This window comes from Orcinus orca, chromosome 1 (assembly GCF_937001465.1).
Source record: "Orcinus orca chromosome 1, mOrcOrc1.1, whole genome shotgun sequence".
NCBI lineage: Eukaryota > Metazoa > Chordata > Mammalia > Artiodactyla > Delphinidae > Orcinus > Orcinus orca.
Genome location: NC_064559.1, coordinates 172,712,501 through 172,729,306, shown reverse-complemented (window position 1 = coordinate 172,729,306; position 16,806 = coordinate 172,712,501). Strand labels below are relative to the sequence as shown.

General features: G+C 47.9%; 1 protein-coding gene across 1 annotated transcript in view; it reads right to left on the bottom strand.

Annotated features, from left to right (window-relative positions):
- The window catches only part of AGBL4 (AGBL carboxypeptidase 4), a 1,394,453-nt gene that overhangs the window by 110,606 nt on the left and 1,267,041 nt on the right, over positions 1-16,806 (bottom strand). The window lies entirely within an intron of this gene.

The window sequence follows — 16,806 nt, the reverse complement described above, 5'->3', positions numbered from 1 at the left end:
CTTACTGTTCCTCCAACAAACTGAGTGCTTCCAGCCCAGGGGCTCTCGTACAGGCTGTCCCCTCTGCCTGGAAGCCTCTTCCTCCAGGTAGCTGAGTGATTCGTTCTCACTTAGTGCCAGTCTTTGCTCACAGGTCACCTGCTCAGTGAGGGCTACCCTTCCCACCTTCTCCACAATTTCCCATGGGCACATTAATTACTTCACCAGGGCAAGTGGGACCGTGACCTCTGGTCTCCTCCTATCCCTCTTCCTTCCCTTTTTTCCTCCAGATCGACTCAAAGCCTTGCTTGTCCTTGGAAAGATGCACCACCCCCAGGTCTCTAGGCCCCCGCTTCCCTCTGCTGGGCCTCTGCACACTAGGCTTTCTCCAGGCCAGCCCAGGCTGAGGGACAACTTCAGAAACCCTGTTCTTGCGCACAACTCAAACCACCGCATCCATCCTCTTCCTGTCCCCAGAATGTCTCCCATACAGATCTGACAATCTTGCCTTCTTGATCAAGATTCAGCTATGGGGGCTTCCCTGGTGGCGCAGTGGTTGAGAGTCCGCCTGCCAATGCAGAGGACACGGGTTCGTGCCCCGGTCCAGGAGGATCCCACATGCCGTGGAGCGGCTGGGCCCGTGAGCCATGGCCGCTGAGCCTGTGCGTCCGGAGCCTGTGCTCCGCAAGGGGAGAGGCCACAACAGTGAGAGGCCCGCGTACCGCAAAAAAAAAAAAAAAAAAAAAAAAAAGATTCATCTATGATTCTCCATCACCTATAGGATAAAATTCTGCTCTTCACAGATTTTTAACCAGATTCAAAACTGATGAACTTTTTGCCAAATTGTTCCCCCCTTCTTGGCCCAAATTGTCCCCCTTTTCTTTTCTACCCCTTCCATCCCATCTTATTTTACTATTTTACCCATCCCTACTTATTTTCCCAACCCCTCTATTTCCTTAAGTAATAAAACTCAACCCCCTCTCAGCTTGTTACATTTACATCCCCACTGCTCATCTTACTCAGAAAAATAAAGGATTCTCCTGAGGACCCCTCCTTCAAGGTGGTTGGGGTGTTGCTGGGGAGTAAATAATAATACTTTTCCCCATCACTTAAAGTAAGCTGGCTGGGAACCCTGTGGGAGAATAACTAGTGTTTCGTGGGGACACATAGGGAAAGGCTTCACTGAGGAAAAACCATTTGAGTTGGGTCTTGCTGAATGAATAGAATTTTTCCAGGTGTTGGGGGCAGAAGGAAAAGTGTAAGCAAAGAAGGGAACTGTGAAGCCACCCCGGCTATTGGGGGAATGGTGGACAGTTTGATTTGACTGAATCACAGAGTACTATGTATGTATGTAGGGAAGAGGTGGTGATGGTGAGCTGTAAAGGGAGTGGGAAGGGAAACGTAAGGGCCTCGAGTGGCCGGCATGGAGGTTCACTGTTTCGTCTTTGCACTGCTATACTTAGATGAATTGGGGGTTGGTGTTGGCTTCTCACTGATGGCGGAGTGGGGACAGAAACAGTCATATGCAGGTTACAACAGCATCATCACCACAGTCAAGGGGTCACAGTCAGCAGACATTACTTTGTCCCAAGAATTAAGTACTTTACTAAGTGTGAAATACTTTATCTATGTCAACCTTATGAGGGAGGTACTGTTATTAGTCCCATTTTGCAGATGTGGAAACTGAAGCACAGAGGGTTATAAACAACTTGCTTGAGAGAAGGGGTGATGTCAGGATCGGTTTACAAGCAGTCTGACATTCCGTGCTCACAAGAAACATAGTCTAACAGGAGAAAGAAGATCTGCTCACAGGCTTACGTACATTTATAATCCAGGACCATGTTACGAGGATTAAGTGAGGACAAACTTAAGTTAGCACAGGTTCTGGCACATAATAGCAGATCAAAAATGTTATGTTGTTGTTTCCTTGTACTTTATCATTGTTTTGTGCTACATGCTATAGAAGTGGCACAGACTAATCGGTCTGTGGTCCATCAGGGGCTGGAGTGGGCAGCAGACAGCAGTGGTCAGGGATGACCTCCTGGCTTTCTCCCCAGTCTGGAAATCAGGCAGATCTGAGCTCACATCCATGCTCTGTTCGCTCTTAATGTAGTAGGCATTTGCCCATTTTCTTTGGGGAATTCCTAGCATCTAACTCTGTGATTAGATGGGGCAGCATTAGGGAGAGTTCGTTCCTCCATCATTAAAAGATGATGACGTGGTGGCGGTGCCTTTTCTCTTACCCCAGAAGAGAGATGGGCCCAATGACTTGGCGTCCAGGGCAGCGGCAGGAAACCCAGACTCAGGCAACAGCTACTTCTGTCCAGCACTTAAATTTGGACTAGGTGATGCCACGCTGGGAGTTGGGTCATACAGCAGTGCTACCGTGGAAGAGAGATAGATTATTCCTGCCAACAGCCAATTTTTCTGCCCTCCAGAGCTACTCTGTTAATTAGTTGTTTTCCAAGTCTGGTCTTCCAGCTTCTGCTTCGTTCTGTAAGCCCCTTCCTATAAATTCCATTTTTGCTTAAGTGGCGGAGTCAGTTCCTGTTTCTTTAACTGAGAGCATCCCTAACCATATGGCTCTGTGGGCTAATTTATAGAAAATTCCAGCAGGCCCCTATATTGCCCACTTCCCAATGGCTGGTTACCAAGGAGACAAAACCATTGGTCTGGGTGCTGTTCCCAGAGAGCTCTTCCAGCCCGCACTGAGCATCTAAAAATTTGGAAGGGAACATTGTCGTTGATGACAGGACTTAATCATAAACTGTATCCTTTGAGATGGTTAGCTTACCTACCTCTCCCTCTTCCAAACAAGAATGTCCTCAACAAAGTCTTGGCCAAGTCACCAGGCTGTTCCATGACACCTCCAGGACCTGGTACTCACCACCTCCCCAGGCAGCTTATCCCATTCTTGGACAGCTCTGTTAAGAAAGTCTTCCTTCTCTTTAGCTGAAATTTGTCTTCTGGTGACTTCACCCATCAGTCTCAGTCTTTCCCCACGGAGTCACACAGAGCAATGAGGCTACGTTGGGAACGCCAGAAGCTTTGGGAGTCAGTTAGGCTTAAGTTTTGGCTGTACTCCTTACCAGCTATGTGACCTTTTTAAAATTTCTTTTTTTAAAACCCCTCTGGGCTTCCGTTTTATCATATGTAAAATGAGGATAACATCCTCGACCTTCTGGATTGCGTACATGAACTAGTGTCTGTAAATGGCCCAGCAGAATCCTCAGACAGAATGAATATTGAATAAATGGTAGCCAGTGAGGACAGTGGCAGTGGTGGTGACTGTGGTATCGTTGAAATTGTCTAAACCTAAATATCTTCTACTCCAGGAAGGCTTGCTGACTTACTCTCCGCAAATGTGGGATGGGTGCTTTTCCTCTGCTCCTGGCATCCACTGCTCCCACATCGGAGTGGCTACAGCACAAGATACAGTAATTATTGAGTCTGTCTTCCCCACTGGACCATGAATTCCTCAAGTGCAAGGATGATGTCTTATTTGTGTTTGTACTCCTGTGCCTGACAAAGAGCCTGGACTACAGTAGACATTAAAGACTTAGTTGTTGAATGAACATTTCATTCTTTCCCAAGCATTTTCCTATCTCATATGATACAGTTCTCACAACCATCCAGCCACACAGGTGGATTGCGTTTTTCAAGTGGGAGCATTGAGGACCAGAGAGGGGAAGGTAAGCCATTCCTCCAAGGTCGCCTAACCTGTACTCCACAGGGTCCAGACTGGAATCCAGGTGTCCTGGCCCTGGGCTCCATGGTCTTCACACCTGGCCATACTGCTTCCAGGAAGCCTCTCTGATTCAAAAAAGTGAGATTTGAAACTGAAGGAAAAGTGTTATTGGTGAGAGATCCTGAAAGATCCACTCCTTGATCCAGCCTACAGATGAAAGCAGAGTATGGCTGGTGATTCAAAGACAGCTCAATCCCCAAGAATCCTGGAGCTCTTCAGAAGCTAAAGCATTTGCGGAACTCTGAAATCAGTAGTACCTGTGCTGGGTTTTTCTGAGATGATTTTTAAAGACTGCTTGTATTGGCAACCAGTCTATCAGTAGAAAGAGTGCTATTTATTGAAGAAAACGTCTTAGTAAAGTTGCAGGAGCCCTGGCTAGGGGCTGGGGGACAGGTCTCACCTCTAATATCTATATCATCTTGGGAAAGTCACCTCCCTCCCCTGGGCTCCATGCTCTTCTCTGTAAAACGAGGGTGTTATACTTCACTCATGGAGGACTCTTCCAGCTCTCTCATTAAGTGATTCAAAAGCATCAATAATTGGACTTTACCTCCAATGTTAGGGACTTGGAGGAAGCATACGTTTTGAATAAAGTGAAGTTGAAATACAAGGAGAACAAAATATTCTAGAAAAAGGATTGATACAGTTTTTAAAAGAAATGCCAAATAGTTAAGGGTTACCAATATCTTAACATTAATTACATGCATTTTCCAACATTTGAGATTTGCATCAGACCCAGTCCTTGCCTCTAGGAGCTCTCACATTGCTCAGAGCTTTGAAGAGAAGATGGGAGTTTGCCAAAGTCAAGACATGAGAGAGCATGCCAGGCAGAGTTCATGGTATGTGCGAAGTGAGGGAAGTAGAGAGCTTGGAAATTCTATGTATTTCTAACAGTGTTATGCTTGTGTTTTGTGCTGTGTCCTTCCCTGGGCTATAGGCACTGGGAAGGCACTGCTGGTGCAGGTTCTTACTCTTCAGTTGTTTCAGCTGCCTAAAGACAGGGGAATGGACAAGATGACCTCCAGATGCCCGGCTCTCACCCCTATGGTTGCCACTTTAGGGTCCCTTAGTATGAAATCTGGGGTCTCTGCTCTGGGCCTGTGTCTCCTTGGTCCTCTACTATTCTGCTATTTATTTTCAAGGTAAAATTTCTGCGTGAGCTCAAAATCAGGACCCATGTTCTGACATGAGTGGGGCTATCTATGGCACCAAGAATCTTGAATATTTGACATTAGGACCATTCTAGAAAATCCAAATTTATGAAAGTCAAGTTTATATATAACTTCTTCCTCTTGAGTTGGAGATACTCTTGAGTATCTTTTCTTTCTTCTTCCAAACTGTGAGCCCAATGAGGCCAGGGAATATGTCTGTGTCATCTTGCCTACCTCCACTCCAACTTCCCTACTATAGACTGAGGTGCTGAGAAGGTTCAATATATCTATTGAATAAATAGATTATTGAATAGATGCACAAGTGCATGAACAAATACCCTGAAGGTTTGTAAACAAGGTTTAGATAATTACTTGAAGACATATTTTGAAAAGTATTTAAGCACTTGTTACATGCTAGACACTCTCACAATAGCCAAGTGAGGTAGGTAGTATTTATCCCCATTTTATAAATGAGCAAATAAAATCCAAGAGAGATATGACTTTGAGAAGGTCACTTGACAGCTACTAGAATATAGAGCTGGGATTCAAACCCAGGTCTTACTGAACCCAGTGACCCTTTGGGGTCCCCCCAGCCATCAAGGAGGCTATGTGATCCAGTTGCTAGGCTACTCCTCTGTCTGCTCTTCCAGTATTTCTCTCCTTCTCTTCTGCCCAATGGCAGGGATACATGGTTCCAGAGAACATTATTTAAATGGCAAATAAATAGCTCCATCTTGTGAAGGGCATTGTGCCTCATTCCCGTTGCAATAATGGCAACTGGAATGAGAGCAATGATTTTAACTCCCCTCCTTGTGATTTCCTTTTCATATCCTCTAAAGGGTAGAGAAAAAGGCAGTTTGCTGCCTCCAGGTCAGTCTTGTCCTGAGCACGGCAGGGCTGTGTGCTCCTGGAAGGGTGGCGTTGACAAGTGGAGATGTATGGGGCACACATGCAATCGTCCCTCAAACGCAGCAGTTTTTCAGCATTATCAATGAGCTGCATTGGATTAAGTATATTTGCACCAAAAGCAAAATAAATATTGCTTTATTTAATGCCACTAAGAGGTTGGGATTCAATTGCCCTTGGCCTGAGGCACCTTTCAGCTCTATTGATTGTCCGGTGTCAGGATGCCAGACAAGCTGTCATCAACAGCTCCTGCAAAATGCTTAGCAGGTGGGCTGGGCTCTGCTGTGGTGGAGACAGAGGGGAGCGGGCAGTGTCCTTTGTCTCAAACACACACACAAGGGATAATTATAACAATCACCTCCCCATCACCACCGCCGAGATATTTAAAGCATTTCCCTCACATTCCTTCTTAGATGATCGCAGCAAGGATATGACCCAGGCTGTGGAGGCAGAGAAGGAGGATGAATAATTACATAGGTTCCAATTCAGAAGGATTTGGGTTTGAGTCCCAGATCGACCACTGCGTAGTTTTATGACCTTGGACAAATTCATGTTTTGCTCAAAGACCTAAAAGCACTGGGAGGGCAGAGACTAAATCAATTTCATTTGCCATCCAGTCTTCAGTGTTAGCCCAGTGTCAGGTACACAGCCAACTCGCAGTTAAACTGAAGAAATGGAAATAAACAGAAAGGTTAAGTAATTTGCCCCTAGCTCAGCAAGGACCAGGGACAGAGGCAGGACTTGAACCTGGCGTGCCCAGCTCTAAAGCTGATGCTCTTAACCATCACTCTATTCTCTCTTAGCAGCCCTGGGAGTCAGCTCAGGGCCTGATAGAGGGACTCATGTGAGGTGAGGGGTGGATGCAACACCCTTAATTTTTTTTTTTAATAAATTTATTTATTTTTGGCTGCGTTGGGCCTTTGTTGTTGCGTGCGGGCTTTTTCTAGTTCTGGCAGCGGGGGCTACTCTTCGTTGTGGTGTGTGGGCTTCTCATTGCGGTGGCTTCTCCTGTTGCGGAACACGGGCTTTAGGCAGGTGGGCTTCAGTAGTTGTGGCTCTCAGGCTCTATAACACAGGCTCAGTAGTTGTGGCGCATGGGCTTAGTTGCTCCGCAGCATGTGGGATCTTCCAGGGCCAGGGCTCGAACCCGTGTCCCCTGCATTGGCAGGCAGATTCTTAACCACTGCGCCACCAGGGAAGTCCCAACACCCTTAATTTTTAAATGGGGAAACTGGCTCTCAAATAGGACCTAGCACAAAAGGTACCTTTATGCAAATTGACAAAAGGTGCCCACCCCCACCCCCCGCCCCGCTCCAGGCTGACAATTTAGAAACGGGTGCCCCTTCTGGGTGGGTGAAGTACAAAATGATGTCACTTGTTCTGGCCAGACGTGGGGTCGGGAGCAGAGTCACAGCCCACCTTGACCCCCTGACCAGGAGCCTTTGTGCAGTGCACAAATTGCATGTCCATGGGAGGAGGCCCTGGACGTGCCCAAGTTTCACAAAAGAGCCAGGATGAGCACTCAGGGTTCCGACCTCCAAGGGTCAGCATGGTCTTGACCCTGTAGTGGTGGTCCTTCTGGCAAGGTGGTAGGATTGAAGAAGGGGGTGATGAGACCACACCTGGGGAAGGGGTCATCTCTAACACTAGACTCCCTGGGGCCCTTTCTCCTGGAGCTTATTCCTGGTGGACAAGGAGAACCGTCATTGGAGCGCCCTCTCCCTTCCCGTGGAGATTGTGTGCTCCGGGATTCAGCCCCCTCCTTTCCGGCTCCTGCTGGTCAGCAACAAACACCCGGGCTTGGGGGGATTTCCACCCTGAGGCTTAAAGCAATTTGGAGAGCCAGTCACCAAATAGAAGGATCCAAGATTCCATAAAACCCAATCTCCCCATTTCAAAGATGGGGAAACTGAGGCCAAGGTCACACAGCTATGTAAGGATAGAGTTGAAAGTCCATTCCAGAACTACTGGATTATTTTTTTCTCTGTAAGAACACTTACAAAGAGTAAAAAGAACCATTTTAAAGGCCCAAGGGGGCACGTTTTCTAAAGGAGTGTACAGTACTGGCCCTTGGGGCTAGGAAGGCTATTTCCATTCCTTTAATGAAAAGAGGCAGAGGAAGCATAAGGGAAAGAAAAGTCCTTTAGGTCTTCACAGATCTGGGAGCTGGCGAGACCCTCGCCCACCTGGTCTGAGCCTGAGAAGCGGCGTAGGTTGTGAGTGTGGACTCCAGAGCCACACTGCCTGGGTAAGACCCTGGAGGGCCCGTGGATTAGCTGGTGGCTTAACCTCTCTGTGCCTCAGCCCTGATCTGCAAAATGTGGATTCCGCCTACCTCAGAGGGTTGTTAAAAGGATTAAATGAGATCAGCCGTGTAAATGCTGGGGACACCGTCTTGCTTGACATAAGCGCTATACACGTGTTAGCTGGTCTTATGATTTCATCTTGGTATGACACTCAGGGTCCTCCACAAACTAGTCCCAACTTATTCCTTAAGCTTCTTGCATCATGTCCCCCAGCCTGTACACCATGCAAGGCTTGCACATTGTATGTCCTATGAGCTAGTTACAAAAAGGCACACCCTTCTGCGGGCTGGTGCAACATCTCCAAGTGGCAAGGCTCGTCAGCCTCCATCTGCTCTCTTAGCCTTTGTGCAGTGTGTGAACCTACACCATAGGCTGCAGTCCTGACCATGTGCACTAGCCATGCCAGACCACCTGGTAGTGGGCTCAGGGCTCCTGTTCACTCGGGGTTCAGGCAGCAGGGCTCAGAGGCTGAGCACTTGGGCTTCGAGTCAGCTCTCTGGTTTTGACTCCTGGATCTCCCTCACGTGGGACCTTGGGCAAGTGAGTTCACTGCTCTATGTGCTTCAATTTCCTTGTCTGTAAACTGAGGATAATATTAGAACCTACTTCATAGTTTCATGGGGTTGTTGGGAGAAACCCCCCTTTGCTTTCAATCCCAATGGGGACTTTTAGTCCCCAGGAATCAGGAGAATGGCTCTTCATCTCCATCCCCTCGCATCTTCTTCCCAAGGGAGGGGATGGAACTTATCTGGCGGGTCAACCTGATACAAGGAGCAGAGACTGTTGGGCCTGGCCCTCCTGGCACAGCTTGTTTGGATCTGTGACCCTGCAGGGAGGGTCCATTCTGTCCTCCTCTCCTCCACTTGGTGTGCCTTCTGGGAGGCAGCTTCCTTCCCACTCAGCTTGTGGCTGGTGGGGAAGTTGAATTTTGGGGTGACGTATAAGGAGGTCAATTTTGGTCACAGATATAAGCCATGCCTTGCAAATTCTGCTTTTTTCAATAATGAAGCTAATATTCTGACCTCTATCTTTCTGACCCCGGTATCTCCTCCTACATTGGTGGAAGTAGGCTGAGAGTGGGAGAAAGAGCATGATGAGTTATGACCCCTACATGTCCAGTGGGAATAATACATTAAAAACTATTAGACTACAATGAGATATCATCTCACACCGGTCAGAATGGCCATCATCAAATAATCTAGAGGCAATAAATGCTGGAGAGGGTGTGGAGAAAAGGGAACCCTCTTGCACTGCTGGTGGGAATGTGAATTGGCCACTATGGAGCCACTATGGAGAACAGTATGGAACAGCCACTATGGAGAACAGTATGGAGGTTCCTTAAAAAACTACAAATAGAACTACCATACGACCCAGCAATCCCACTACTGGGCATATACCCTGAGAAAACCAAAATTCAAAAAGAGTCATGTACCAAAATGTTCACTGCAGCTCTATTTACAATAGCCCAGAGACAGAAACAACCTAAGTGTCCATCATCGGATGAATGGATAAGAAGATGTGGCACATATATACAATGGAATATTACTCAGCCATAAAAAGAAACGAAATTAAGCTATTTGTAATGAGGTGGATAGACCTAGAGTCTGTCACACAGAGTGAAGTAAGTCAGAAAGAGAAAGACAAATACCGTATGCTAACACATATATATGGAATCTAAGAAAAAAAATGTCATGAAGAACCTAGGGGTAAGACAGGAATAAAGACACAGACCTACTAGAGAATGGACTTGAGGATATGGGGAGGGTGAAGGGTAAGCTGTGACAAAGTGAGAGAGTGGCATGGACATATATACACAACCAAACGTAAGGTAGATAGCTAGTGGGAAGCAGCCGCATAGCACAGGGAGATCAGCTCGGTGCTTTGTGACCACCTAGAGGGGTGGGATAGGGAGGGTGGGAGGGAGGGAGATGCAAGAGGGAGGAGATATGGGGATATATGTATATGTATAACTGATTCACTTTGTTATAAAGCAGAAACTAACACACCATTGTAAAGCAATTATACTCCAATAAAGATGTAAAAAAACAAAACAACAAAAAAAACAACTATTAGAGTAGGGTCCGACAGCTTGTATAATTCCATTAATGTTTGCATGGTTGTCATCACTGTTGTTATTTAACATTATTATTCCTTTGGTAGAGAATGTGTTGCTCATCTCTTCACCCAACTAACTCCCACTCTCCTCTCAGGAGTCATCTCACCAGCGCCTCCTCCTTGAGGGCAAGCACGTGGCCAAGCCCACCTCAGATCCCTGGGGATGCTCAGGACGAAGTGTGTGCCGAGTGAGCGTTTGCGCACAGGGCAAGGCGGACAGTGGGAGATGAAGGAGGAGGAGCTTCCTGGATGCTGTGTCCGCCTTGAAGACCAGGCTAAAGAGGATAGGCTGCTTCTGATGGTCAATGGGGAGCCCCGGAAGGATCGCACATAGAGAACTGACACTATTCCAGCAGCGGTTTAGGAACTAAGACCGGGAACGATAAAGTTCTTGATTCTATCATATTGTTTTGCTCCTCCGGACTCCCCAGCCACTAATTCTGGCTCACTGTCTCCTCAGAGGCCTGTCTTCACTGTAGAATCAGTTATTAAAATCAACTCACTATCAACTCTAACTTTGAAAGGCTATTCAGCTGCTTGCGGGGACAGAGATGGGGAACTGCCTCCGTAGACATCTAGCCATCTGGACTTTTCTGAGGAACCTGGCTGGGAAGCTCATTTGAATAATTGGTTTTAGCCGTGTGCACTCGTGGGTTAGACACCTGATTATGCTGCCTGCCCCAGTGTCCTTTCAGCCTCTGTAGAAACATCACGCAGATTACATAAAGCGGGAGAGAGGCTCTGGGAGGTAAGGCTTTGTCTGGCCCCTGCGTCACTTGCGTTTCATCTTAAATAACTATGTGGCTCACTCCCTGTGTGACCTTGAGCAAGTTACTTAGCCTCTCTGTGGCCTGGTTTCCTCTTTGTTCAAAAAGGCAGCATGATTTCTGCCCAGTCCATGCCTCCTTGTAAGGTTCTCAGAGGAGGTGGGGTGGGGGGGTGAGGGTTGTGACTTAGCAGGAACGCAAGTGGAAAGATTTAGGTTGACGAGAGCTCAGTGTCAGATAGCGATGGGCATGTAGGCTGTGCCAGGAGAAATACATCCCCAGAATTAGGCTGTGGTGGTCCCTTCCTTCTCCTATGCCACTAGCTAGCTCTATGAACTTAAGGGAGTTACCTAATCTACCTCAGTCTCCTCACAGTCTCCTCATCTGTAAAATGAGAATAATGAGAGTTGTTCTGAGAATTAAACAATACATGCAAAACACCCAGAATAGGGTCAGGCCCAGGACGTTCAATAGATGTTAACTAGTCATCATCATCACCACCACCACTATCATCATCATCAAAAACATCAGCACCACTGTCATCGTCATCATCAGTGTCATCACCACCATCATCACCGTCATCATTCTCATCATTATAACTGTCCCATCCTGGACCCCATGCCGCAAATACAGACCACGCCAAACATCCGGAGTATGTTCAGAGCACAGCTGTAGGGACGGGGAGAGGAATGGATTTCAGATTACATATGAAAATTTGTAAGGCTTTGGGGATGTTCAGGCTGGAGAACAGGTGCTGGCAGGGGTAGAGTGAGTGAGGAGTGGGGACACACAATCCTCAAACAGCTGAAGGGCTACTATGTAAAAGATGGACTGGACCTGACTAATCTTTCAGGGGTAGAAAGCAGAGGTGACGGGCTATCAGGTTTAGCCTGGACATAAACACCCCCTAACAGTCAGAGCTGTCAGCAGTGCAGCACTTCTTAAGGTTTCCCTGCCCTGGGCAGGGCACTAGACAAAGGTCTTTGAGCTCCCATCCCACTCCAAGGCTGATGAGGCTACGGAGAGGCAGCAAGCGGGGACATGAGGCCTGGGTGGGGAAGGAGGCACAGTGAGAAGGGGCTGGCAGATATCGCCTGGTGAGGCAACTTGCAGTGGATCTCTGTTTCCATTTCTAGTTGATGAAAAATGCAGTTTTATGCTGTCAAAGAACAAATAGGATATTGACATGTATTTTACACAGCTAATTTTATGTTCTATTCTATTTTGGACAGTTAAAAATGTTTCCCCGTTTGGATGTTGAGGTGGGCAAGGTTGGTCAGTTCCAATGTCTGTGGGTGAGTGTGTGTATGTGTCTCGTGTGGTGTGTATATCTGTGTGTATCTGTGTGTGTGTCTGTGTGTGTGCATGTATGTGTGCGTGTTGGAAATACTTCCTCTGATGTTTCACCCTCTGCCATACTTAATGATGTTTGCTGTGCAAATCTCTCCTTATCTCCTTTTATGTCTGGTGAACTCCTATATACCATCCGCCCTTCAAAAACCCGCCCTCGTCACCCCCAGTCAGAAGGAAGCACTCCCTGCTTTCAGGATACAGTGTAGCAGGGGGATGAATCTGTAGCAGGCCAGGGTTGGCCTGCCTGGATTCGTAACCTTCCTGCTGGGGGACGTGGGGCAAGTTCCTTGGTGTTTCTGGGCCTCAATTTGCTTTTCTAATTAAAAAGGGGCCATAATACTACCTCCACCTCAGGGCTGTTGTGAGGTCAGAGGAGATGATATGTATAATGTGTGGTTAGTAGGCACTTAGACATTAGCTCTGATTATGCCTAGGCCTCCACAGCCTCACACTCACGCCTCTAGTACAAACACTGGGCTTCTTATTGCCAAGGACCGCCTCTGATTTCCATCTGCTTCCCTAAGGCGTAGCACAGGGACCGACACTCAGCAGGCCCCCGACAAACCTTAGTTAAACTGGATTTACTGCGCTGGAGCATTCTTTGCTACGTGAGGCTCACCAGGGCGGAGAGGCATGATGCGTTGCGAGTCTGCGGGTCGTAGCAGCATCCGTTTCCACTACAGGGTCTGCAGTGTCATGCGATAAAGCTGAATCATTTCTACACCACCCATGGAGGTCTACTCCTCTCCCCCACCTCCACACTCCCAAGAAGCACTGAGGCTTCCCCAAAATGAGAAATTCCACAGCATCCTGCTATCCTTTGGGTAACTGCGTATTTTATGATGACTGATAGGCAATTACTATGGTAATATTGCAATTCAGCGTGTGTGAGGTTTGGGAAATGAGAAATTATGGGTAACAACTTTGGACTCATTTCTATGGTAACAAAAAGTAATTGTCATTAAATACCGGTTATATGGAGGCTGTACCTGGTAATTATAGATTTTTATGCCCAAAAACATAAATAAAACCAATAAATTTATTCAAAGGTCTATGACTATTTACTTATACGTGGCTCTATGGAATACACAATGACAAGCACCTAATTAAGAAATGCAGACCCGATGCAGAGTTTCATATTGTCATATGGAGATGAAGAGTCTGTTTTCCAAATGCAAGGCACCTTGCACATCACACAGGCGCAGCGGGGTACAGGTGGGGATGGAGGTTGTCTCCTCTGTAATGGAAGTGATGGGGAGGAGAACGTGGCAGAGAGAGAGAGAGCAAGAGTCGCACTGTGTGGGACCAGCCACACCTACTGCAGCACAGTGAGAATCGCCAGCCGCCATAGCCTGACTCGGCCCATCACCCCCGACCCCAAAGACCTTCCAACCACTGCCTTGTAGCTCTTGGCTCTCTGACACCTGAAGTTACAGCGTTCATCCCTCAAAGCTCCTAGCCCCGAGATACCCCTAGAACTCTCCAAAGATGCTCAAATTGCATTGATAAGTCATACCATTATTTTTTTATTGTGATAAAATACACATAACATAAAATTTACCATTTTCATCATTTTTAAGTGTACAATTCAGCAGTATTAAGTATTCATAATGTTGTGCAACCATCTCCAAAACTCTCTCCATCTCGTAAAACCGAAACTCTACACCCATTAAACAATAACTCTCTTCCCCGCTCCTCAACCCAGCCCCTGGAAATCACCATTCCACTTTCTGTCTCTATGATTTTGACTACTCTAAGTACTTCATATTAGTGGAATCATAAAAAAATCTGTCTTTTTGTGTCTGGCTTATTACACTTAGCATAATGTCCCCAAGGTTCATCCATGCTATAGCTGTACCATTCTTTTTTTTTTTTTTTTTTTTTTTGCGGTACGCGGGGCTCTCACTGCTGTGTCCTCTCCCGTGCGGAGCACAGGCTCCGGACGTGCAGGCTCAGCAGCCATGGCTCACGGGCCCAGCAGCTCCGCGGCATGTGGGATCCTCCCGGACCGGGGCGTGAACCCATATCCCCTGCATCGGCAGGCGGACTCTCAACCACTGCGCCACCAGGGAAGCCCCGCTGTACCATTCTTGACAGAGCCTCTCCCTAGTACTTCTACTAAATGACGAAGCGTGCCTTTCACTTCATTTTCCTCTTCCAACAGGGCAGGGGGACACTGAGGTCAGGGGAGAGAAGTGTCTTGCCCCAAGACTAGAAGACTCAGGAGAGCGGGGAAAGTTAGACTGCTAGTTCTCTGCTTCCACCTCCAGCTTCTAAGGCACAGGCAGTGTCTGGGAGTGTGGAGAGTCCTGGACACACCATAGGACCTTGAACGGGCTCTTCACCTCTGCAGACTTGGTTTCCCCTTTGCTCAAATGGGTACAATAAAAACTGACTTTCTCAGAGAGTCGCGGTAATGATGAAAGGTGGTTTTTAGATGTAATATACAATAACAAAGTGTGTCTCTGAACCCAGAGTTCACTAAATCATTACAGCAGCTCATCATAGTATTTATGTCACAACAGCATAAAATCAAAACAACTGGGGTTAGGAGGCCGTGTTGCTGAAAGTAAAGGGTTGGGAGCTGACGGCATGTGGCGATGACTACTTTGCCTGGGGACTGGAGCTCCGTGCCATGGCACAGTTGCGAAACACTGCTGTGGTGTGTATGTATTCATTCAGATAATATATATCAAAGGCCAGTTCTATGCTGGGCACCACGCCAGGCTTTGGGGATGAAGTCCTGACTTCACGGAGTTTATAGTCTAGAGGTGGAGACAGTCATTAAATAGATAGTCACGTGATTACGAATTGGGGCCAGGGCTCTGAAAGGACAGTACAGAGTGCTCTGAAAGAGTGTAATGGGAGACCGAATTTATTTTGGAGAATCTAGGCAGGCCAGTCTGTGAAGTGGCATTAAACCTCAGGCCTGAACTGAAAAAAATGGCCAGTGTTGCTGGAGTGTAGTAAGTGAGACGAGGGTATAGTCGTTCTGTGTTTTTATTAGATGCCGTAGTATCACTGTTTCTACCGTTACACCATCTAACTGTCCTAGAGGGCCACTGGAGAGTGCACTGTGGTTGCTGTAACTTTGGCCCTCTCTACTCCTCCCATAAGCCGGAGTCTGGGAGCACGTACAGTAGTCTAGTAAGTAAACACTGCTGCTCTCTTACGTAAAATGCATTCTCTCTCATGGGACAGCTGCCATCATCGGCCATTAACTGCTAGAGTGCACCTTGTCTATTCTACTATAACTACCATGGAATAGGTACTTGTATTATTATTATTATTATTATTATCTTTTTTTTTGCTGTACGCGGGCCTCTCCCTGCTGTGGCCTCTCCCGTTGCGGAGCACAGGCTCCGGACGCGCAGGCTCAGCGGCCACGGCTCACGGGTCCAGCCGCTCCGCGGCATGTGGGATCTTCCCGGACCAGGGCACGAACCCACGTCCCCTGCATCGGCAGGCGGACTCTCAACCACTGCGCCACCAGGGAAGCCCGGTACTTGTATTATTAAATAAAAGCTTTGCGTGATCAAATCTGGGAAGTCTTACTCTCCTTCCTAGACTAGATTATATGGTTCTTTAATGTGGAGGAAGGAGAAGGAGGAAGAGGAAGTGGGGTCGGGGGAGAAGAGGCGCCTGCAGGACAGGCCTGTCTGCTGCTCTCCACTGGGTCTGGCGTGTGTGATGCCAGCAGCTGGTATAGGACAGCCCAGGAGCACAGCTCGGCTGGGGCACGCCTGCACACCTGCCCACTCCTCACAGGCCACACGACTTAAGGCAGGTTATTTATTCAATGTCACTGAGGCTTGAGAGACTGCACGTCCTGAGGGGAGGTGTAGAGAGTGAAGGTCAGGGAGCACGTGATGGAGGTGGGGCTGACCCCAGCGCTGCGAGGCGGTCTGTGAGTGGGGTTCTGTGTGCTGCCCGGAGGTTCTGACAAGCATCCTTCCTTCCCACCAGCCGCCTTCTGTCCTTCGCTCCTCCCCCCGACTCCCTCTGGCTTTTCCTCCTGTACTCACGCTAATCGGACTAGGTTTTTATTATCTGCGAGCAGAGAAAGCTTCAGAGACCCTCCTCCATAGAGTTGCTATGAGGATCAAATAAGTGTGTGAACGCCTGACACACGGTGCTGGGTGGCAAGCGGAATTCTCGTAGTGGCCTTTCCCAGATTGGGTTTCAGAAACCCTGCCGCCTCTGGGGACGGGGTAGTGGTGGAGCGGGTGAAGGGCTGGAGGGGTAGTGAGCTCTTTAGGAAAAGGGTTCCTCTGGGGAACACTGGACACTATATTCCCCTCTTGGGATTCCCGTTTATTAGCATATTCAAAACTGAAAATTTGGGCTTCCCTGGTGGCGCAGTGGTTGAGAGTCCGCCTGCCGATGCAGGGGACATGGGTTTGTGCCCTGGTCCAGGAAGGTCCCACATGCCACGGAACGGCTGGGCCCATGAGCCATGGCCGCTGGACCTGCGCGTCCGG